General features: G+C 36.9%; 1 protein-coding gene across 1 annotated transcript in view; it reads left to right on the forward strand.

Moving 5' to 3' along the window:
• LOC128858989 (uncharacterized) overlaps positions 1-25,435 on the forward strand; it is a 325,060-nt gene that overhangs the window by 142,678 nt on the left and 156,947 nt on the right. The gene's annotated exons all lie outside the window — the stretch shown is intronic.

Raw genomic sequence — 25,435 nt, forward strand, 5'->3', positions numbered from 1 at the left:
CTTGTTACTTTGTTACGTTTGATGTCTGTTGTTGCTTCATTTTTGGTACTAACTGAATTGGACTGATTAATTTGTTGGTATGCTGAACATATTTGAAAGAAAAAAATGTTCACAGATATTTAAAATTTAAAGAAATAAAAACAAAGCAAAAAGAAAAAGCACCTGCACTATTTTTCATGCGCCTCGCACGCGTTCTGCAATTCTCAACGGGCTTTTGATATATTTTTTTATTTGCCGGACGTTTCAAGCAAGTCAAACACATAAATAATAAAAAAACGATACATGCATAAGCGAGCCGAGCAACATTTTGAGTTCATCCCTATGGTGCTGGACAACTGTACACCCACGCTAGGTCCGAGCGGAGCTTTTTCTACTCACATTCCCTCAAGGGATGAGTGGGCGGGGTGCAACATTCGACGGCAAGGCATGGCAAACATGTTCACGGATGGCTTAAAGTTGGACGGAAGGGTTGGTGAGGGAGTATTCTATAAGGAGCCTCCCATGAAACTTAAATTTAGGCTCCCGGACCACTGTAGTGTTTTCCAAGCGGAGGTAACCGCAATTAAGAAAGCGATGGACTGGTTGCTTAATTCGGTAATTACCGTTAAGGAAGTAAATATTTACTCCGATAGCCAATCGGCAATTAGGGCCTTGGGCTCGCTGTTTGTGCGTTCGAGATTGGTCGGGGAATGTCTGGCTTCTCTCTCGATTGCATCCGAATATTTCATCATCAGGCTCATTTGGGTTCCCGGGCACAGCGGCATAGAGGGAAACTGCTGGGCTAATTGATCTGGCTAGACAGGGAACTTTTGAGACGGTTTCGTCGCGAAATGAGAGAATTGGGGTTCCCCTTGGAACGTGTGGTCTGCTCCAGAAAAGATGGGCCTCCAGACGACTCAGCGAGCGCTGGGCTAGTGCGCAAACGTGCAAGGTCGCGAGATCCTTCTGGCCACGGGTAGATGGGGGACGCTCAAGGGAACTCCTAAGGCTAACAAAGCCCCAGCTCTCAAATTTGGTGGGCATCCTTATCGGACATTGTCCGTTAGGTGTTGATGCCGTAAGACTTGGGATTGCCTCAAGTCCGTTCTGCAGAAACTGTCTGGAGGACGAGGTGGAATCATCCCAACACCTTCTTCTCAGCTGCCCTGCTCTCATTTGGCAAAGACTTAGAAATCCGGGCTCTCACTCTTTCGCTACGCCTGCGGATATAGCCGGTGTAAATATCATAAATTTGGTGAAGTTCATTAGTAGCTTGTTCCGGCTAACTACGAATGCAAATCAGCCCCCGTCGGCGCCGTCGTAAAATGTATGGTCATCATCGTTTCTACTCCCAAGGCTCCTTCTTCCTTCCCATCTCCTTTCTCCTCTCCCATGTATGGCACCACAACGGACGAGTTTCTTAACATTTGTCTAAGTGAGCCCTTTAGCTAGGGCAGCCATTTAACTTAACCCTATGGAAGACAACGCCCTTCAAATGTTTTGACAGGAAGCTGAAATGATGGTAATCGATCGATGCAAGGTCCGGAGAGTACGGCGTATGCTGAAAGACTTCTCGTTCGAGCTCCTGGAGTGCGGCTTTAACGACTTGTGCAACATGGAGCCTGGCATTGTCGCGAAGGAGTATGGTTGGACCATGTTGATCAGGTCTTTTCAGTCGAATTCGTCATTCACGCGTTGTATCTGGGCAATGTAGAGCTCTTTGTTAGCCGTGACGTTCTTTGCGAGCATTTCTCAGTCCCACCAACCAAATATCATAATTTTCTTTGGATGAAAATCTTGCTTGTCTCTCGGCTTTGGCGTATCTCCTGGAGCCACCCACTTTCTCTGCTTCATACGGATATATACGCATGATATCTTAACTCCCGTGGCGGTTCGATACAAAAAGCGCCGAGTCGCTCGATGGCGGAAGAGATGCTGAGGATCAATTTTAAGGCGACTTTCTTTGTTTTTCTCGTTGAGCTCGTGAGGCACCCAGGCTCCCAATTTTTCGGTAAATCGCATTGAACGAAGGTGATTGAGATTCGTTCTATGATCGCAGTTCATTTTTTCCGTCAATTCATGACAGCTTCGGCGACCGTTCTCCTTCAAAAGTGATTTGAGACGTTCTTGATCGAATTCAGAAGGCCTTCCGCTGCGAGACGTGTCATCGATATCAAAGTCGCCATTTTTGAACTTTGCAAACCATTTCCGTGATGGAAACTCGCCTATGACATCTTCTTCATACACGTCGCAAATGTCCCGGGCTGCATCGAGAGTTTTTTGACCTCGAAGAGAAGCAAAGAAGAGCAGGTGTCGAAAATGTTGATTTTTTCCCCCTGCACGAGTATATTCCATTTCTAAACCTCAAAATTAAGCAGAAATAGAAATCCTGAGAAATACAAACAAAATTGTTTTGGTGAGCAGAAATAATTCTATCTCATTAATACTTACCCTTTGCCAAACAGCAAATATATCGTTGTAAAATAAAAGAGAATATAAAAACGAACTTATTATATAAATATAAATATGAACTTATTCCCCAACCCAATATATACTCGCCCGATTCACTCTACTATACTCCACCAATATATTTGGTAGGCAGTAACTCTTTCTACTTCTTTCCTTTGGACTTGCATGGTCGTAAACTTTGTAGCGCAAAAAATCACTGAGCAGATGATGGAATATATTTTTTTATATTCCTTTTTATTTCAATACCTTTTTTGCTTTTAAGTCCACATTTTTTTCAACCTAGATTTTTGTGTACACAATTTTAAGCTCAAATATTTTTCAATTCTTCGCCCCACAGTCCCCCCATTAAAAAAAAATATTCATCAATAGAAAATAGTTGCCTACAAAATGCAATTTAAATTGACCTGAAATTGGCTTAATTGCCCAGGCGCGTCAAACCACAAACGAGTTACGGAGAGTACGAAAACATCTGATGAGAGTAGGCAAGGTGGAAGCAAGAGGATACTAATAGCAATATATAAGTACGTATGTATGCATGCATGTGTGACAGCACTGAATGCAAGTGAGGAATTTAGCGAGAAATTGGAATTAAAGACAAACCAAGTAGCAGTGGAAATATTAAACTTAGAAATGCGAGTGAAAGCGTAAAAATTATATTGTCAAACGGACCTTTACCTCACTGAGCGTGTCAGCTTTGTACGCCCCTACATATGTATATAAGTACGGGTAATAAAATATCGATTTGCAAGGGCATAGAAACAGAGTTTGTATTTCGTATTCAAGTGTGAACACACACACACACATATATATATATATATATATAAACATGCGTACTTAGTTACACCGACATGCACCCTTCTCAGCTAGCTGATATTGCATCAATCTCTTGTATATATACGAGCAAAACTGCTGCATTTACATGAGCTCAATATCGTTTGGATATTGTAAGCAATATGGGAATGGCATTGCCCTGCGGTTCACTGTGCATCAATGAATGTTTTTATTAGCGCCAGCATGACGGCGAACATTTTATCGAAACGCACAAAGATAATAAGGTGACATGGGTACGCACGTGTGTGGGTTTTCTGCTAGCATGTGTTTGATCTAATACAGGGTGCTCATGCACGCACATAGTGGAATAAAATATCTTCAACTACCTTAAGAAATACAGAAAAGTAGTTAGTGAAATAAAATAATAATATTATAAGAAAAGTATAGATGCATCCCAAAAATTTCTAGCACAAAATACTACACAGCATTATTTAGCGATTACCTGCTGATTACCTACTCGAAGTTAAGCTTATTGAAACTCCTATGCCGATTTGTTGCTATCCTATAAGTGCACCTGGCTATGATCAGAAAGGCCACAAGTTACTTCAGGTCAAAATTTAGTACATATACAGTGATAGCAGGCCCTTATCCGAGCCTGCTTTTGGTTTTTCATTTGGGGAGTTTTTCTGTGGTGGATCCCAAACTACTCGATCCATTTATGCCGGTTGCTTCGCCTTCTCACATTAGCTCACTCTCACACGCGGAGTTACCCAGAGGATACTCAGGGTAAGTCCGGAAGTTGTGAGCTGCTTGGATCATGTTAAGAAGAATCTCCCTGGCTACTTCCAAGTGAATGGCGATCAGGAACTTTCTCCATTTGCGTGGACTTCTGGAATCATCCTCCTGTGCGTATGTTCAGCGTACTCCAGTGTGGAGAAGGAAGCAGAAAAAGTGGGGCTTACGGTGCCTGCTGTCAACATACAAAGACTCCTCTCGTTTTGGACAAGACGTCACTGTTGGCAACTGCGAATTTGAAGTGGTGAAGGACTTTGTTTATCTAGGAACCAGTGTAAACAGCCAGAACGGCATTAGCATAGAGATTAGACGAAAGATAACTCTTGTCAACACGTGTTACTTTGGGCGCAGTAGGTAATTGAGAAGTAGATTCCTCTCTCGAAACACGAAAACAACGCTGTACAAAAGCCTAATATCACCGTTCTTGTATACAGCGCAGAAGCTTGGACAATGACAACAACTGATGAGAGAGCACTGGGAGTGTGTGAGAGAGCAATTCTCCGAAAAATCTTTAGTCCTCTTCGCGTAGGCGACGATTAGTTCCGTATCCGATGGAACAACGAGCTGTATGAGCTAAACCGAGACGTGGGCATAGTGAAGTGTATTAAAATACAGCGGCTGCGTTGTTTGAAAAGGTGTGTCGAGGATGAACGAAATTGCTCCGGCACGGAAGTCCTTTGAGTGGACGGCGAGGAAGAGACAGACCAAATATCTGTTGGAGAGATCAAGTGAGGCATAACCTGGGAGCACTCGGTATCACCAACTGGCGCCAGCAAGGAGCGAACCAAGCTAGATGGCGCAATATTTTAGATTCGGTTGTAGTGCCATGTAAGTAAGTAAGTGCATATATAGCGAAACCCCCCTTCGGTAAACAGTCGCCATTGTTAGCGGCCCGTGAGAGGTGCCCACTCGAAAGACAGTGATTTAATCCGACAAGTAGAATATGGTATAGCAAAATTGTTCGCCTACGGGAAGGGCCTATAAAGAGAAGTCGCATTGTAATGCTTTGTTAAATATTATCAGAATTTGATCGATTCCATATTTTTGCAGTAAGGTGTATAAATAATCATACATTTCGACTTAAAGCATATCGGCTTATATCCCTTGTAAAATTTCATATAGCATCGATGACGCTATTTTTCGTTGGTGGTTTCGATGTCATAAAAAGAGCCACCAACAAACCGATGAATTTATGTTTGTGCAGTCACAAAACAAGGAACAGATAAACAGGCGGTTAGCTATACGATTTTATAAGGGTTATTATAGGCGCACACATACATATGCACACATTCATACCCATAAGTGTATTTGGCTTCAATATTTTCCACCTCCCGCCCATCTATCGTTTTATGTATTTGCGGGGGAGAAAGTAATCAATGTGTGTAATTATTGACTGGGCAAGCTTTGAGTGCCTGAGCAAACGACATACATACATATACACATGCATATGTGTGCTCGCATTCGCATAAACTTAGCTTGTATGTGCGCATATTGCATTCACAATAAAGCCGTTGGGAAAAAAGGCAAGCAGCGGTACAAATTGTATAGTTAGAAGGCAGTCGGGCACGGCGCGCAGATCATGACAAATCGGCATACGTATGTGGAATAGATAATGATGCATGGGGCTTGCGCAAGCAAAGTGGAAATACAGAAAACAAACAGCAGTATCTCCAGTTTTTTGTTGCCAATATGCCAAGTGCTAACCAACATTGAAATGTGGACTGAAATCGTTGATTTTTAGTATGGAAAGGTAATTAGACGCTCCCTGGGGATCTGCTAATGGAGAGCATGAACATTTTTGCGAAATGTGAAATGTGCAATGTGAAATGTGTGCGTCACGGAAACCATGGAAAATTGGCTGAGTTGCTTATATTAGCTAATTGGCCCCCTAGACGTATACTTAATGGCAACTTAATTTCTTTGTGAAAAATATGAAAAATATACAGAATGACTAGAGTGCATAGAAAATGAAGGGAGGTCAAAAAGCTTAGGGAACGAGGAGCAAAAAGGGTCGGAAATTTAAAACGAACCAATTTCCTTATTTCAGCGTTATTTCGTGCCAATATGCTTTGCAGAGATTATTTAAGATCTTTAATAAAACTATATGATGGTCGCCAAAAAAAAAAATTATAAATAAAAATAAATACAATAAATGTTTAAAAATCGATAAAAATCACAGAAAAGCAATTCAAGTTATTAATATCGATGGCTTAAATGATTATTTTCATTTTCGGAAACGACAAAAAAAAGTCTGAAGTTGTGTAGAGAAGGTGAATAAGAAAGGGTGAGCAATTAATCTAGAAGAGAGGAAGTGAATACACTTTCGTTTAATTTCAGTGTTGTTAATGGTAGCGTTGACTGTCCAGTTTTACTTGAGCGGATAAGCCTTAATGTTCCACAAAGAAGCTTTTTCACAGGGAAAGCTTTAATACTCAATTTGCGGATAAGGCGCCCAGCGCTAGCGTATTAAGAGGCGATAATTTATTATCCAATTCTTACCTGCTTGATTTCGCTCCATTTAAATCTAATTCTCTAAGAATTTTAAATTTAGTTGCTTAGTATTAAATAAGCAAAAAATAAATAAATGAAAATAAATAAATAAAATTAATTAAATACATAAATTAAAAATATATAAAAGGAATGTTTAAAAATCAAAAGGAATCTTTATATAACTTCACATGCAAATCTTTATCGCAAACATTTTATTTAAATAATTCAAAAATTAAGTTTTTCATTATTTTCTAACATTTTGCATTTTACATTTTTTCAAATACACCTTTTTTAATTAATATTTTTTTCTTATAATTTCCAAAAAAAATTTTTTCCTAATTTCAAATTTTTTGTTTAACATAATTTTGAAACAAAATTTGTTCTAATAATTTCCAAAACCAACTTTTTAAAAAAATTCAAAAAAAATTAATTCATTTCAAAATTTTCGCTTCTTAAGTAATTTCATAGAGAAACTCATATAGATAATTATTTTGAATAAAATGTTTCTTTGATTGCAAGATTTGGATTTTTACATAATTGCTGGTTAAATAACTTCAAATACAATTCTTATGATCGTTTTTTTTCCTTTTCGACGTATGTTTTCTGCCTTATGCCTAATACAATTCTCAGACCGCAGAGCAAAGACAGTGGAAACGTATGCAAAAGAGGGTTGAAAAAAGAGAATTTTAAAATGATTTCCGATAGTCAATCAGTCCTCAAAGCTTAAAATCCTTAAAAAGCTTTACGTTCAATTCAAAAGTCTCTATAGAGACTGAGTAAACTTACAACAAGGAAATGAAAATGCAAAGTTTTTTGTCAAAAAATGGAGCGAAAGCGCCCCAAAACAACCTAAAATAGGAAATAAAAAAATGGATCCAAATAAAAATCAAAGAATGCTGGAACGGCATAAACGACACCTCCTCAAAGTTCCTAAACTTTAATAACAACCGAGCAAAATCTGTTCTAAAACCTAGGCAAAAAGGGGCTCAAATTACTCTGTGGAGCAACTGCAGGCCACTTTGCATGCAATAAACATTTCTCTACAATTTCAAATCAAAAGTGACTATCTGTCACTAGTTTATACAGGTTGTGCTGTGAAGAAGTGGAGTCCATGTAACCCTTAATAACCAATTGGGAAGTATTAGGTCATAGGAGGCACAGAATCCTAGGCTCGTACCTACTAGAGGACGAAGACTTACAAATGCTCCCTCCTAAGAAGTTGGTTCGATTCCTCGCAATACGAAATAATTAAAATTAGGCACTTAGGGGCGCAGAATAGATTAATCTGGTAGCAGTGCGAAAAGACTTTAGCCTAACCCATGCAACCATTACCATTACCATTCTCAGATCCTACATCAAAGAAATCAAAAAAGTTAAGGTTTGTTTCAACCTTCAAAATAGATAGGCAAAGTTAGCGTTAAGTTTTCTCTCATACTTCGTTTTTCATTTTGGGAAATAGTTAATAAACTGAAGGCTTTGAACTAAAAAATTAAATGTATGCTTGTCTTCAGGCAGTTCTAAAAGACTTACTTTTTTTTATACCAAAAACTCTTGTATTTAACTGAATCATAATCTCTCTGTCCATGCAATCATTTCATGAACTAAATTAGCATTCATTTTTGTACCCTACCCTCCAAAATTTTATTTCTAGCACTGTGAGTTTTGAATTTTTGAACTCCCCTCGCTCGCACACTCGATTGCCCTCATGCTTGTTAAAGCAGAAAGCGTGTTAGTTAATAGCGGAATGATGTATTTGTTATGGCCACATAAATATGTTGCTTTTCCGCAACACTTGACCACTGACCAATGGCGGCCAATTATTATTCCGGCCTGGACACATTTTCACATATGTTAAAGTGCATGTATTACATAAAATGTGAGTAGCGCGCTGAAATGCCGCATATGTATGTGTTGCATAAACCAAAACACATATTCTTCACGCAAATACTCAAAGCAATCGTACTCTCCACCAGGCTCGATATTTTAACACACAATTCGCTGTACAATGTAGTTTAATCACCAGGTTGGAAGAAGCAAAGCTATAAAAATGTGATAAATTCACATTGAGTTGATGAATTTGTTGGCGTTAAAACGCGCATGGTGCTGGTGGCAGCAATTGAGAGTAGATTATTTTTTACGCGAAGCGATATAAGAGGAAAGTCAACATCCCATACTTTTTTGATCCTTCTTGTGGTACTGACTTTAATGTGGTGGGCCTCAAGCTCAGTGAGCAACCAAAATTTATGATTTTTAGAAGGAAAAATATTTACAAATATATGGCGATGCTCATATATTAAGAAAGACAACCGCATATAGTCGCATCTACGGCGGAATACCAATGAGCTCAATAAATCGGACTTCGCCTTCACGATTTTAACATAGCCTCAAAAAAATACAAAAGTCAAAGTGTAATTTCACGTTACGTAATGCTAAATATATAGCGCTATAAATTTAGTACCGCAACTTTACTGCTAAATCTAATAACTTTAGAGTCTGGTAGTGCAAGGTAGTATAAGTAATGTAGTGATGTACATCTGCGATGCATCACTAGTTGTTTTATTTAGAAATTATGAAAGTACAAATGTAGGTAAAAGGTAAGATTTAGTTTGTATTCTTTAGAAAAAAACTGATTGATGCACCACTCGTCGTTTTCGTCTTCTTCGTTCGGCCGCCGAAATACAACTTCACTTTCCCTCTTGCAGTTCACCAACAGTGATGCCAGACCCCTTCCCACAGTTATACTGTTCCTTCTTTAAGAAATTGCTTGCGAACAAATCTAAAAATAAGCTCAAGGAAGTTCAAAAGTCGAAGTAAATACATAATTTGTTCCATAGTTTATATGCACTTAAAATTTAGCACTTAAAGGGATAAGCTTTAGAGGCGCTTCATTAGTGCTTACACCTTTTTAGGTGGCCGATCTCCTCTTTCTATTTGTTGCATGCGTATTGATGTTGGAGAGGCCTACGGTTTTAGGCCGACTTCGAACAGCAAATGGTTTTTTTTGAGGAGCTTTTTCATGGCAGAAATACATTCGGAGGTTTTTCATTGCCTGCCGAGAGGCGACAGCTATTAGCAAACACTTTTTGCTGCTTTTTTATAACGGGCACACCCAAGAATAAATGCAAAGTGGAGACCAAATTAGATTTAATACCAAACATTTATTTCAAATTTTTTTTAGCGCAAATTCGGTGTCGGATTTGTTGAGGGAGAGAGACTTCGACGTCAAGTACTGTCGTTCACTCCGGTGGACGAGCGTCTCGCAATAATCCGCATCAAAGCGCGATTTTTTAACATCTCGCTAATTTGTGCCCACGCCCGGACGGAAGAGAAGGACGATGCGACCAAAGATTCCTTCTATGAGCGCTTGGAACGTTCCTATGAGCGCTGCCCCCGCCACAACATAAAAATCGTGCTTGGCGACTTCAACGCCAGGGTGGGCAAGGAGGGAATTTTTGGTCCCACAGTCGGAAAATTCATCCGGTAACGGACAGAGGCTGATCGACTTCGCCGGGGCCCGAAACATGGTAGTCTGCAGCACCAGATTCCAGCATAAAAAGATCCACCAAGCTACCTGGCTGTGCCCTGATCGAAAAACGCGAAACCAGATCGATCATGTTGTGATAGATGGACGGCACGCTTCTAGTGTATTAGATGTACGTACGATCCGAGGACCCAACATCGACTCGGATCATTACCTTGTTGCAGCCAAACTGCGCACACGCCTCTGTGCAGCAAAAAACGTTCATCTACCTACGCAAAGAATGTTCGACATCGAAAAGCTACAATCACAACAGACAGCTAGAAGATTCGCCACTCGACTCTCACTCCTGCTCTCAGAGAGCACTGCCCAACAAACCGGCATGCACGAGCAATGGAGCAACATTTCTTGTTCCCTACGTACCGCCGCCGAAGAAGAAATCGCATTCCGGCGAGCCCGAAAAAACAATTGGTACGACGAGGAATGTCATGCTGCCGCCGAAAGAAAAGATGCCGCCTATAGAGCCACGCTGCGATCGGGCGCAACGCGAGCCATGTGGGATCGCTACAGAGAGCTGAAAAAGGAAGAGAGACGTATTATACGAAAGAAGAAACGAGATGCCGAAATACGTGAGTGCGAGGAGCTTGAGATGCTGGCCAACAGGAACAACGCCCGAAAATTCTATCAGAAAGTTCGGCGGCTTACAGAAGGTTTTAAGACCGGGGCGTTTTCCCGTAAGAACAAAGACGGCGAACTGGTGACTGACATCCAGAGCAATCTTAAATTATGGAGGGAACACTTCTCGAACCTATTAAACAATGACAGCTTCGCATGTCACAGAGAATGTGAAGATCCGGAGAACCCCAATCGACGACGACGGAATTGACGTTCCCCTACCCGACCATGACGAGGTGAGAGTAGCGATAACGCGGCTAAACAACAATAAAGCCGCAGGCGCTGACAGACTGCCGGGTGAGCTATTCAAACATGGCGGCGAGGAGTTGGTAAGGTGCATGCATCAGCTCCTATGCCAAATAAGGTCGGATGCAAGCATGCTTGCCGATTGGAATTTCAGTGTGCTCTGCCCAATCCATAAGAAGGGTGATCCTGCAATCTGTGCCAATTACCGCGGGAGTAGCCTTCTAAAGATCGCCTATAAGGTTCTAGCGAGCGTATTGTGTGAAAGGCTGAAGCCCACCATCAACCAACTGATTGGACCTTATCAGTGTGGCTTTAGACCTGGAGAGTGTACCATCGACCAAATATTTACAATACACCAAATCTTGGAAAAGACTCACGAAAGGAGAATCGACACACACCATCTTTTCGTCGATTTCAAAGCTGCATTCGACAGTACGAAGAGGAGTTATCTGTATGCCGCGATGTCTGAATTTGGTATCCCCACAAAACTAATACGACTTTGCAAGATGACGTTGCTCAACACCAGCAGCGCCGCCAGAGTTGGGAAGGACCTCTCCGAGCCGTTTGATACCAAACGAGGTTTCAGACAGGGTGACTCGCTGTCGAGTGACTTCTTTAACCTAATGTTGGAGAGGATCGTACGAGCCGCAGAACTTAATCGCTCATGCACAATATTTTATAAGAGCGTACAATTGCTGGCGTATGCCGATGATATTGGCTGATAACAATGTCAGCCTTGAAATCCAACGTAGAATCTCTCTTGCCAACAAGTGCTACTTTGGATTAAGTAGGCAATTGAGTAGCAAAGTGCTCTCTCGACGAACAAAACTAACACTCTACAAGACTCTCATCATGCCCGTCCTAACGTATGGCGCAGAAGCGTGGACGATGACAACATCCGATGAAGCGACGCTTGGAGTGTTCGAGAGAAAGATTCTGCGTAAGATTTTTGGACCTTTGCACGTTGGCAACGGCGAATATCGCAGACGATGGAACGATGAGCTGTATGAGCTTTACGACGACATAGACATAGCGCAGCGTATAAAGATCCAGCGGCTACGTTGGCTGGGTCATGTCGTCCGAATGGATACAAACGCTCTGGGTTTGAAAGTATTCGGCGCGGTACCAGCTGGTGGTAGCAGAGGAAGAGGAAGGCCTCCTCTGCGTTGCAAAGATCAGGTGGAGAAGGACTTGGCTTCCCTTGGTGTGTCCAATTGGCGGAGGTTAACACGAGAAAGATACGACTGGTGCGCTTTTTTAAACCCGGCCAAAATCGCGTAAGCGGTTATCGCGCCAATTAAGAAGGAGAAGAATATTTGTGCTTCTAAAAATTTAGAACTCAAATTCGAAAAATTCGGTACTCAAAATTGTTGCATGTCTTACTTAAAATTTAGCACTAAGCAACTTTCTCCTAAACAGTGAGTACTAAACATTATGTGGTACACATCCCCAACATAAGTTCAAATTATCGACTAAATTACATTTCGTACTAGATATTTAGTACTAAAATTAAAACAAATAAAATGTTATCATAAATTTTGTACTAAAACCTCAGTACTAAAATTATATTTTCATAAATTTAGTACATATTTTTTCACTAAAAATTTAGTACTAAATTCATAACCAAAACTTAATCTAATTTCCTTGTCCTAAAAATATTGTACTAAGAGAGTTTGTTTTAAAAAGCCTGTTATGTAGGATATATTTTTACGGCATTTTTCTCAGTAATCAGTAAAAGTTTATTGGTAATGTAAAGTAAATTGCAATATAGTAAAAAATTATATTTACTGCATTTATAATGTAAACTATTTCTCAAATCGACGTACTGCGATTTCTTCCAAACAAGAAAGTACTTAAATATCAAATAAAACTTCCATTTCAGCTACTCCGACAGAATTTTTACTACTACAGCTTTTCACAACCCACATTTAACTTCATGTCATTTCCTTACAAACTTGCAGTTACGTGGCAATTCAAATGTTAATAACTGACAATGTGACTCTTTGCAAACGACTATTAACGTCACTCATACGCCCAGCCTGACCACCCCACTTGACAATGGCTGCGTGCAGTCGAGCACAAGTGACATATACGATTGTGTAAACATAAAATCGCCGCGTTTAAGTGGTATTTCTGAGTTACGAGCCCTGCTATTTGCATGCGGTGGGTGGAAAGAAAACTATTAAAGAAAGAAAATTTTGGCTTGTGCAACAGCTGTAGCAAATTACAACTTTATTGCACACCAGCAGGACTATATGGAAGTGTGCACAAGGAAACTGCATGTATGTATCTAAATATCGCCGTATGTGTATGTATGCTTGAGAGCATGTAAAGTTCAAGCGTTGAAATGATTTGTTACTGCCGCCGCAAAAGTCGGAATGCAAATGAACAGCCACAGACGAGCGCGTGCGGCGGAGGTATGTGTATGTGTATGTATTCCACGAGTGGATCTGGAACCGTGCGTTTGCCGCGTACAAAATCAATATAAACAAATAAATGTTATAGATGATTGATAGCGTTGCATTCACATGCTACCACGCACACATCTACATATAAGTACATGCAAATGGATGTGTGTACTACATACGTGCATATGTATGTTGTAGTTGTATGCCTATATATCTAAATACTTAACCTTTTTGCTTGTCAGCAACTTGTTTGTTGCTACTCGGGTGTCATGTTATGACATGTTCCTTCAACAGCTGCTGCCAACCTTGGTGGTGGTAATTTGTATTGCATTTGCATATTAATTATGGCTGCCACTAAACATGGCTAGCAGACAGCGGCACAGAGAGTGAGCAGAGGTTGACGTAATTTATAAACAGATTTAATGCATTTAAAATAGTTAATACGCTTTTGGATATTCGGAAGGTGACGAAGAACATTAAATGCAGCTGTCGAAACCGTAAAATTCATTAAAATAACTACGAAAATTCAATTAATGAAAATACTAATATAATAAAAATATAAGCTCATTAAAACCATTTTATAAATTTGCTAACAAAGCAAAAATTTTCAATTTTGTACATTTTTAAATATGCACGTTAATAGCAAATTTGCCAAATTGGAAAGCTAATGGATGGTATTTCAGAGGAAAGTGCATACCTCTTCATAATATATTTTATTATTTTATTTATGTAGTATTGCTACAATTTGAAGCGCAGTTTTTATATTTATTTTAAAACAACCTCATTAGAATTCGTGTGAAAATTGGATTAATTTAATTTTTTTTTTAAATTTTGTAGTTGTTTTGCATTTTATGTTGTACATACGTTTTTTTTCTTTTTGGCGGTGAGATTGGGTTCAATATGTTTTCGGCCCATATAGTAACTGCCGTTACTACGTGTGTGGTGAATCCATTAAAAACATCCTTCCTCTTCTCTTGGATGTTTTCCTCAACCCCAGGACTGCTTCGAAGTAAAGGTCCAAGACGGTGTCCTAAGAATGGACACCTTCACTTTCTCACCCTGCATCCAGGACCGCAGGCCCTTCAGCATATGTATATAAATAATTGTCCTTTTGAATCTAATATTGCGTAACATAATAAAATAAGAATTAATATAATGTGATATAAGTTGTTTTTAGTTCTAGGCAGAAGCCTAATATTTGCCAAATATTTTTAAAATAAGCTTTTCTTTCTAATCTTTGCGGTTGCTGTGATATTATTTTTCGCAGCTTATTATTATTACGAGAATTAAATAAAATTGCGTAAGTATGCTAAGCAGAAATTTTGGTGCAAAAATTATATATAAATCTATAGTACATATTTTTAGTACTAATTTTTAGTGAACAAATCATATATCATAATGACTTATTTTTCTATGAACTCCCTTACCATGACACACTTGGCTATGTCCGATTTGGAGACCTTACCAAAAGTGTAAGTTGGGCGTGGATGTAAGTTTTATTAATTTTTAGTACTACATTTTTGGACTACTTTTTCGCTCATATTTTTTATCACTCATTTTTTGTCAAATTTTGCTGATAGTAATTTTTTTTTTAATATAGTAAAAACGTTTATTACTAATTTTTGGTAAAATTTTGGGAACTACAATTTTAGCACTAATTTTTAGTAAACATTTTTAGTACTAATTTTTAGTACTACATTTTAGTGCTGATTTCACACGTTGTTTGTAGTAAGACCAGTAAAGTAAAGTACGCTGAGCAGAAATTTTTGTAAAAAATGTTCGTACTAATATAATTTTTTTTACTTATTTTAGGTACTGCGTGTTAGTGCATATTTAGTTTCGCGCATATTTTTGCTAAAATTTTTTAGAACTAGTTTTTAGTACAACATTTTAATACTAGTTTAAACTCTTGTTTTTAGTAATTTTTTTTGTATATATTTTGAGTACCACGTTTTAGGATACACTTTTAAAAGTTATTTCTAGTACTAATTTTTAGTACTACATTTTATTACTAATTTTTAGTACTACATTTTAGTACTAATTTCAAACATCGTTTTTGGTAGGGCCAGTAAAGTAAAGTACGCTGAGCAGAAAATTTGGAAAAAAACTACTAAATTTTATTACTTATTTTAGATACTGTGTTTTAGTACATATTTTTAGCGCTAATTTTTGTTAAAATTTTTCAGAAGTAATTTTTAGTCCTACATTTTAGTACTAGTTTTTTTTAGTACTAACTTTTATCACTATACTTTAGTACTAATTTCAATTGCAGTTTTTATTAAGACCAGTTTGTGTTAATTGAAATTTCGAACGTATGCTGAGGAGAAATGTTCGTAAGCTTTTTTAGTACAAATTTTTAGTGCACATTCTTAGTACAGCTTTTCAGTACAATTTTTTATTAACCTTTTATATGCAGCACTGATTTTTCGTGTTAATTTGAATTGCCTCTTCATTGATAATTTTTAGTAAAAATTTATGTCTAATTTTTGGTCCCGATTTTTCGTACTAACTTCAAATAAATTTTCAGCAAAACCAGTCCTAATTATTGAATAACGCACACTTGAAGCAGAGCTTAAATAAAAAAAAATAATATTTCTTAATTTTTTCTTAAATGCTTAAAAATAGTTGCTATGCCATATTGAGTTTTCAATTTACTGTTCCATTTTTTTTAAATATATGCTACTAACTGAAAACCTTGAACGTATTTAATTTAAATTTTATGTTCAGACTTCAGTACTACAAATTAATTAAAAATTAAAATTATTACTAAAAATTGAAGCTTAAGATATCAAAATGTTTTTGAAAATTTACTAAAAATCACTTTTTATGCTTTCGAAATGTACATTGAATGGGAACTTTTAAGTACTTTTGATTCCAACACAGATAGTGAACATTTAATACATATTTTAATAATAAAAACTGCTAAATATTTGCTTTCGAATTAAAAATCCTTAGAAAATGGTAGTATTTAGTTCAACAGAAAAAGTATGCTAATTTTTAGTGCTTCACTTCAAATCAATAAATTTTGAAAAAAGTTTGAACCATCTATCATTAAAATGGTAGGAGCTTTTAGTACTTATTTTCAACGAAAGTCAATGCTTCCTTTTTTCATAGCAAAGCTACCACAATTAAATCCCGTGCTCACATAGCAATTTCTAGCTTGAATTTCTATGATTTCACAAGCGCAGGATCTCCATTCCACACAGAAATAACAAAAAATGTATCGAAAATAAATTTCGTATGTTTCTATTGGTAGAAATGCTCAAAAAGTTCATTAAAAGTCTAATTGTTGTGCTACCAATCAATAAGTGGCACACGCAGGACACCAGCTATTAATAGGACCATTTATAGCTACTACCCCAGCTTGACAAGGCTAAGTAAGCTTAACATAAACATAATATAAGTTAGTAGACAATTTTCTTATCGAATCAGCTGGCATAAAAACGGCTTCTCATTGACATACGCCAAGGCAGTTACCCTCAATTAAAGGCGATTTATTGTCGATAAGGGCGATGACGGAACGCTACGCTGGCTATCCATGTCTCTAGCTGAGACTTTAAGAGGTTAACAGGCGCTTAAAGAGGTGAGAGGAGAAGGGAATGTATTGCAGAAATTTATTCAAGGGAGCGCTGAGAGAGTGATATAAATATATTTCAAGTTGAAATGTGTCTTCTCTTCAAAAAGCTCATTAGTGTAAAAATTATATTCTACTACTTCTGTTTGAAGCAAAAGTCAACACTGAGGGTTGAGGTCAATACATTTACGTGTCACACAAGACTAATACCCAATTGCCTGCTGGCTGGTGGCCAGTAGCTGATGCGCATATACAAACCACACATAAAATTTAGACAAATTTACCCAAAGTGTTGAATGTTGCACTAATACATGGATTACTTAGCAGCTCATAACATTTTGTGGTAACCTAGAAAAGACACTTAGAAAGAAACATGGAAATGATATGGTGAGCGGAAGAAACTGTTAATTTGGAGAGAAAACGGAGCACAATAGCACAAACTTCGCTACAAAATATTTGCTAGAAAATGTTGTTACAAACAAAAAAACAACACACGATTATCCCAACCAACCACTTATAGGTACAAATACATGTAAATGGTGTAATGCCTTGTTAACAGGCAATCGAAAAAATTAAGAAAAGCTGAAAAGGAACTAGGGAAGCGAAGCATAAGTAATTTGAAATACAAAGTAAGCGAAAATTCAAAGAAATGTGTGGTGTTGAAAGCAAAAATGGCAATGAAGCTGAGAGAAACATATTTACAACGTCCTTAATGGCAAAAGTGAACATTAATGGACCAATTAAGATGCTGATATACATTTTATAAGAAGGCAGTGCTAACGACGCATGCAACTACAGAATTAGTCACCGCACCGAGAAAAAATGGGTGCGCCTTAACTTTGCTGTCACGAGATAAAAGTCCAAGTAATTTGAATATATTTTTGAAATTGCCAAAGCAATGGTTAGAATTAGAAATGTTTGAGGTCCATCATGCTGACAGGACCGTAAAGGTCGTTGAGAAAGGAAAAACAACTATTTATATACTGTAGATAAGCATTCGCCTCCTCCAAGGCGTCTCAAAGGGCGTTACACAATTGACTTAGTTACTTTTGCATATACAGCAAGAAAGAGGCCTATAATAAAACCGAAATTGATGAGCACGCCTTGCTGCCCCTTTTTTCGCAGAATGTTTTACGACCGCTTGCTTATTTTGCTTGTCATTATTATTGCTTTAACCGCTGTTTTTTTCTTACTTGAGTTGTTATTCTTCTACCTCTTGTTGTCACATTCCGCTACGCACTACGCACTTTTACTGTTAATGCGTTAATTAAGCGTGCGAGGTAGCGGTAATACGTACGTTCTTTATTACATATTTTGGCGCAATCAACATAGCGAGTACGTAACTAATTGACTGTTGGCTAGACAATGAGCTTAGAGCGTTCGGGGCTTCTAAAGCTGCTTAGTGAGTTAATTAACCTCTGTTTTCTTCTCTATTGGGGTTCAGTGGGAAGGAAATCCGCAACTGGCATGCCTCAAATTAAAGGCGGGAAAATGTAGCCTGAATTATTCACAATCACACTACTTATAAAGTGGTGTATTTTTGTTTGCGGAAATGTGTTACCATAATATGATAATTTGTAGCACATGAAGTTTATTATTATATTCAGGATAATTGCACTGAGTATATTTCTTCCTTGAGGGAGATTCCCCTGCGGGGACACATATGCATGTGCTTAAAAGACAGTCTAAAAATGTACGAAAAATTGTTGTTTAAAATAATACTGAAAACAAGCACTTTTTTGTGCTTCACTGGACTCCACGCAGTTTTTTATTAAAAGTATATAATTAAACTTATGTACTAAACATGTTCTAAAAATGTACTAAAATCTTTTTTCTAAAAAACATCTTAAAAGCATAAAAAATGTATACTCAAACATATATACTAAACATGTTCTAAAAACTTTTGTTCTAAAAAACAAGTAACAAGCATTAAAGATACACACTTAAATGTATGTACTAAATATGCTCAAAAAATATACAAAAAGTTGACTAAAAACTTTTGTTCTAAAAGGCATCGGTCTCCTAAGATTACTTACATCTGTATTTTGTGAAATATATATATTGAGCACTAGCACTTTTTCATCATCCACTAGACTCCACGCAGTTTTTTCTTAAAAATATATATTCAAACATAGGTATTAAACATGTTCTAAAAGTGGACTAAAAAAATTTGATCTAAAAAATCCCTAAAAATCATTAAAAATATTAAGTAATATATATATATACTAAACATGTTCTAAAAATATAAAAAATATGTACTAAAAATATTTGCTCTAAAAAACATCTTAAATGCATTCAAAATGTCTATTCAAGCAAATGTACCAAAAACTTTTGTACTTAAATTAAATCTGTGTTTTGTAAAAAATATATACACAGTAAAATAAAAATAAATTTGTTGAAAATGTGTACTTAAAACTTCGTGCTCAAGAAAAACAAAATTTTTTGTGTTCAACTCCATAAAATCTATCACTTATCTAACAAAACCATGTATCAAAACAAATGGTCTAAAAATGTGCTAAAAACATTTCTGTATGGTCATTCATGTACGGGCATTTTGTTGTTATTAGCACAGTTAACATATCATAGGGGAATCACTTTTAGCCGAAATAGCTTAAGAATTAAGTAAATACTTCGTAGTCCCCAAACGACAATAACAATTTTTTAAGCCTACTTTTCGAACTTGAAAAAGTTGTTTAGCTACTTTCGTTTTCCAGTTTTATTTCACTACAATTCGTTACTAAACTTCGTGTACTATTAATGTTGTTGTCGCAACTACAGTCAGCTATTGTTTTAGCTAGCAAAAGGGGATACGCATAAAAAAGAGAGCATTTTAGAAAAGTTTTACATTCAACAAATAGATTTTAAGCTACCACTTATAGTTGTTCTTCGTAGTTTCTCTTTCCCACTTTCGTCTTTGAAAACAGCGCAAAACTTTTGCAATACAGGTGTCAAGGGGAGAACGTAATTGAAAACTTGTTGCGCTCGACAAACAACAAAGCAGCAGCAACAAGGGCAGATAGAGGCTAACAGGGCAGCCGAGATAGCTGCTCGTACTACTTTGAAGTAGTTTGTAATTTAGTGAAATGGAAACAAAGAAAGTTAAGTGGAAAAGTGAAAGTAATGTGATAGCAAAAGAGATTGGCACTCGAGCAAAGTGGATTTGAGCGAAGAAATAGAAAAACTACTTAAACTGAGCTAAGACATCGAGTATTGAAAACAATGGAGAAGTGGAAAATAAAATAGCAAGAGCGACATATTTATTTGCTTAGCAACACAAAAACATACCAACCATACCATTAGGTAATTAGCGGCATTTGAAGACGCGCGTCGCATAAAGGATTATCCAGCTAGCGTGACATACTCGTACAAGTGGCAGGTCAACACAAGCACAAAGAATGAGCGCGGCAAAAAAGCCACCAAGCAATTATGTAAGCAGTAAACAAAAACGACAGGAAAATACATCAATGGACCCAAAAGGTTGTTTTACAATATATTTCCGTCTTTCTTCACATGATAAAAATATAAACAAGCAGAAAATTTTTTTACTGAGCTTTTGCTGAATATAAAGAAATCAAAGTCGATAAAATCAAATTTATGCCACCATTTCTGTGCTTTTTTTTTTTTTTTGGTTCTTATTTTGATGAGCCGTGGGATGGAGCATAAAAACACACGTGAAAAAGTGTGTGTATGTAGTGCAAAGACACACATTTATTTGTATGTATTTATAACTGTATACGTATAGCAGTATGTTGATTATTCGCAAATAATTGCTTTGGAAGTCAGCAATTGCGTTGAACTGTCAATATCGACATCAATAAAATCAGATTTGCGGCAAGTAATAAAATAAGTGTGCAAAGCCTAAATGTAAGCAATGAAATGGAAATTAACGCTCAAAAAATGTGCAACTAATCCTTTGCCAATCGAACTCTAATCGTTAAGAGTTTGAAAAGCAAATTAAAGTATTAAAGCAAAAGAATGTGCAACGCAAATCTTTAAAGCAAAATGTGGAAAATTTCATTTAAAATTTTTAAATAAAGCTGAAGTTTATACTGTAGTGAATGAGTATTAAAAATTTGGTATTCATTATTATGAGTACTAAAAAATTTGGTATCATTATGAGAAGCCTTTTCATGCCAAAAATACACTCGGAGGTTTGGCATTGCCTGCCGAGAGGCAACCGCTATTAGAATAAACTTTTCGTTTTGCTCGTTCATACACGGAGACTCCAACCTCCAACCGCCAATTCCCCCCAATGTTAGTTACGCATCAACCCATTCGGCTACAGCGGCCGCTGTGAGGGTTAATTGTTCCATAATTTATATGAATGCACGGCAATGCCACTAAAGTGGTGTATACCTTTTTTGCCTAGTACAGGACATTCACAAAAAATGTGTTGTAAATTTTTAGTGTCCACTTTACAGAAACGACAGATGATGATTTTAGAGCGACCAGCTTTATTTAAGCGGTATTTCAGGCTAAGTGATATCATAGCTTACTGACAAAGTAACCAGTTGAAAGCACTAAGTCAACTCTACTGAGCAAAAGTAGCTTGTTAGAAATTCCTCTGTCCGGCTTTATGAATTATTTCACTTGTCGGTGGCCGATAGAATTTCATCAGTGTTTAATTTCTTAGAAATTCGTTAATGTAAACCCACAGTAAGACTCAGGGACAATAAGAGTGATATATATTACAATATGTACTTGATAACAGACCTCCACCCCATAAGAGTTTTACAGTTCCTAGAAAATTTTCTAGCGTTAGATTTATATAACAAGTCTTAGTCAAGCTACAACGCAGCTCGATTGAATACAAATCAGAACTGTAGACATTTCAGATTTGTACAGACTTAAATTCTAAGGGATATCCATTTGAATTCAAGTCGCTGAGAAAAGCGAATGCAAAAGCTTTACTTAACTAGAAAAGTTCAGTGACATCTTACATCGGAGCAGCTAAAATGAAATCTGTACAAACATTTACTGCCATCCTCATCCGAGAAGCGAATGTAAAAATATATGCAGAAGTCTACTGCAATTTTCTAAAAACAATCTGTAAAATTTATCTCAGCCATGAACATATCTACCATATACGGTATCTGCGTCCATCGCTCATTTAATTTTGCTAAAAGCATTCATAACTCAGCGTTCAGTGAACTCTTAGCAGCCAATTTCCAGTGTTACGCCAGGATATTTGCATACATTGGCGCCATTCAAATGACACACATTTATAAACGGTAAAAAACAAATACCGTTACACATACATACCTACATACTTATATACGAATATGTGTGCAAATGAAATTATTCCGTATCACATTTATTTGTTAAGCGACAACTTTATAACGCATAAATTACGAAATGCTCGTAAATAAATGAATCGTGATGCTGATATTTTGGCCAGAAAAGCCGTAAAAGATACGCGAACAACGGAAGTGAGCAGTAAATTACGCACACATATAATAAAATAAGTCAATCATTTGTATATATATGTGTGTGTACTGCTGGTATTCCTATATTTGAAGAACTCATCTGTGGCAGTCAAGTAAACCCAAAAATCATATTGAAACGATAAAAGCGTAAATGACACCAAGTCTCAGTGAGCTTTGAAGCATGGCGAACGAAGTGAAGAAGGCAAAGTGTGTAAGGCGAGGTGTGGCTGAGAAGTTGAGTGGTGTTAATAAGCAATCTAAGGAGCCTTATATGAAGCTAATGTGGTTACGGTATTTCTTGCTCTTTTTGTGTTTGCTGTGCTGCTGATGGTTTTGCTGCTTACTGGTGCTTGACGGTTTGTGGTTTGGTGGTTTTCTGACAAGACGGTTTTAGATGATATACCATTTTATATAAGTATTTTCTAACGTGGTTATTGTAGTTTGTCGCTTTGTTCTAATTGAGGCAGTTGACATGTAACAAGAATATTTAATTTAACTTTGCGGATAGTCTTGAAAATATTAGCACAATGTACGAAATGTGGGTTTCTATGCCGAACTTGTTGGCCATATTTTCCATGTGTGAATTTATCATAATCTCTTGAAGTCCTGCACTAAAAATGCGTTATATTGTGTTTAAAGTGATATAAGGTGTTACTAAAAATTACTGAAAAAAAATAGTAATCAAAATTTAGATATATACATTTTTCTTTTAATTAAATTGTTTAGTACTTTAGTACTAAATTAATAAAACCGGTTTTTATAACCTTTAGTGCTAGATTTTTTAGGTCTTAATACTGATTTGATAAAAATTATTAAAGCTTTATGTACTAAAATTTTAATAGTCGGTTTTTACTACTGAAATGCTAAATTATTTAAGCACTGGGAAAGTATGTGCCTCAATTATTTATACAATTTATAGAACTAATGTTTACTTTTAATTATCGTACTATATTTAGTATTAATTTTTAGTACCAGTTTTTAGTACTACTTCTTAGTATTAATTTTTAGTAACAAATTGTTTAATACTCTAGTTCTAATATGCTAAAGGCTTTCCACATTTTTTTAATTGCTTCATTTTCAGTAGCAAATTTTTTAGTACTCAAGTACTAATATGCTACAAGATTATAGCAGTTGCCGTAAATGCTTCAATTGTTTATAAAAATTTTAGTACTGATTTTTAGTAACTCAATTTTTAGCACTAAAATGATAAAATTGTACTAAATTTGATGTTTTAAATATTGCTATATAGATAAATTTCCTTCCATTTGTGGAATAACATCAAGACGCACACCACAAATAGGAGGAGGAGCTCGGCCAAACACCCCAAAAAGGGTGTACGTGATAATTATGTATGTATGTATGCATGTATGTAAGCATTGTTTTTATTTTAATATTGAAATGTTATAAAAAAAAACTTCCCACTATTTAAGTACTAAACTCCCACAAAAACACTGTGAACTGAAATTATCTATTACAACTTTTGATGCTAAGGCTTTGCTCTAGTACTTAACTGAAGTTTAGTACTCGAGTACTAAAATTGGCATCAATTTTTATCAGCAAATACACCAAGTACTAAAATTTCTTTTATTTTACTATATTTTTAGGTACAAAAGCTTTGTACTAAAAGTATTCGCTAAGCCCTTTTTTCTAAAATATTTATATGCAAAAAATTAGTACTGAAAGTGTATCTTAAAATATTGTGTACTAAAATTTAGTACTAAGCACTTTAGTTATTCATGTTTGGGTACCAAATTTTAAAGGTACTAACAATTGGGGCCAAAAATGGGCACCAGGTATTCGTACTGCATCTTTTAGTACTCAAGTACATACGAATAAAATATTCTGTTATTTCTCTTTTTTTTATTGTAATTTTTTTTTTTCGCTTTTGTTTGTAGTAAAATATTATATTTGTACCTAAACGTACAGAGGCAATATAAAGTTTTTTCATGCATTCTTTCTTAAAACCAAACTAAAAATAAATATAAGAAAAAATACACAATACTCAGCATTCGAAAAATCTACTCCCAGCCACTCGGCCAACTCACAAAAACAACCTTGGGCAGCAAACATTTTAATCGAGAGCTGTACGAAGGAATCTGCGGTAGCAAAGTGAAAAATTTGTTGGAAAACTGGCATCAAAAAGAAATCTGCTACACTCAACAAAGCCCAGCGTACAACAGATTGCAACATGCCGCAGGTGATGCGTGTGCAACAAACTTATAAAGTAGTAAGAGAGGGCGGTGGGATAAGCACAAAAGAGGAGTGGGCAAATCAAGTGCAATGGAGGGAACGAATTGAAGAGGAGATTGAGCCGACAAGAAGACGAGAGAAATGTAAAAATGTGAAAATGTGGCAGCATTTAAAGTTAAAACAGCAGCACAAATAGAAAACCACAAATGGTGAGGGGGGAAAAATAGTTGCAACTTGCTACTGGCGCTTTTTGCTGCCTTTTTGCAGCTGCAACTGTTGTTATTCCTTTTCTTGTTGCTCGCCACTTTTCGCTACTGCATTAGTTTCTGCTGAGTTGTTATTGTTGTGCGCCTACATGTAGTTTTCGAAAATGCATTAACCACAACGGAAGGAAACATGATGAAGGTTGTATTGCAGCGGCACTTCAAAACGACTACTCCTCCGCACTACCGTCGGCCCCCGTCTCCATGCCCACACAATGCTAGTTGCAGTTTTTTTATTATTCATAGTTTTTGCCGCTGTTTTGCGGTTATGTTGCAGCCATCCGTTGTTGCCATTAGCGGTCGAGAGTACAACACAAAGCAAAAAACAACAATAAAAAAAGCATCTGCGATAATGCTTGATTATTTGCCCGCCGTAGCCTATCAGCAGGGATATGCAGTGCACAACAGCAAAATGTAACAAAAAATGTTTCGCTTCGGGCAGCTGTTCACACGGGCAACTTCGCCCGCGCGTATGGTGAAGCGTAAGAGAGCTTACTTTCGAGCGCACAACGCATTAGTCATGCCTCAAGACGATAATTACAGCCTGTACCGTCAAGTGGGCTTACGCAGCTGCTATGTGGGCGTATGCAATTTTTGAGCTTTTAATGGCCTCACAAGGTGAAAAAATCAATATGAACGCAAGAAATCAAAAACCTTCGTTGCATACTTTT

The sequence above is a fragment of the Anastrepha ludens genome, chromosome 3 (genome assembly GCF_028408465.1).
Source record: "Anastrepha ludens isolate Willacy chromosome 3, idAnaLude1.1, whole genome shotgun sequence".
NCBI lineage: Eukaryota > Metazoa > Arthropoda > Insecta > Diptera > Tephritidae > Anastrepha > Anastrepha ludens.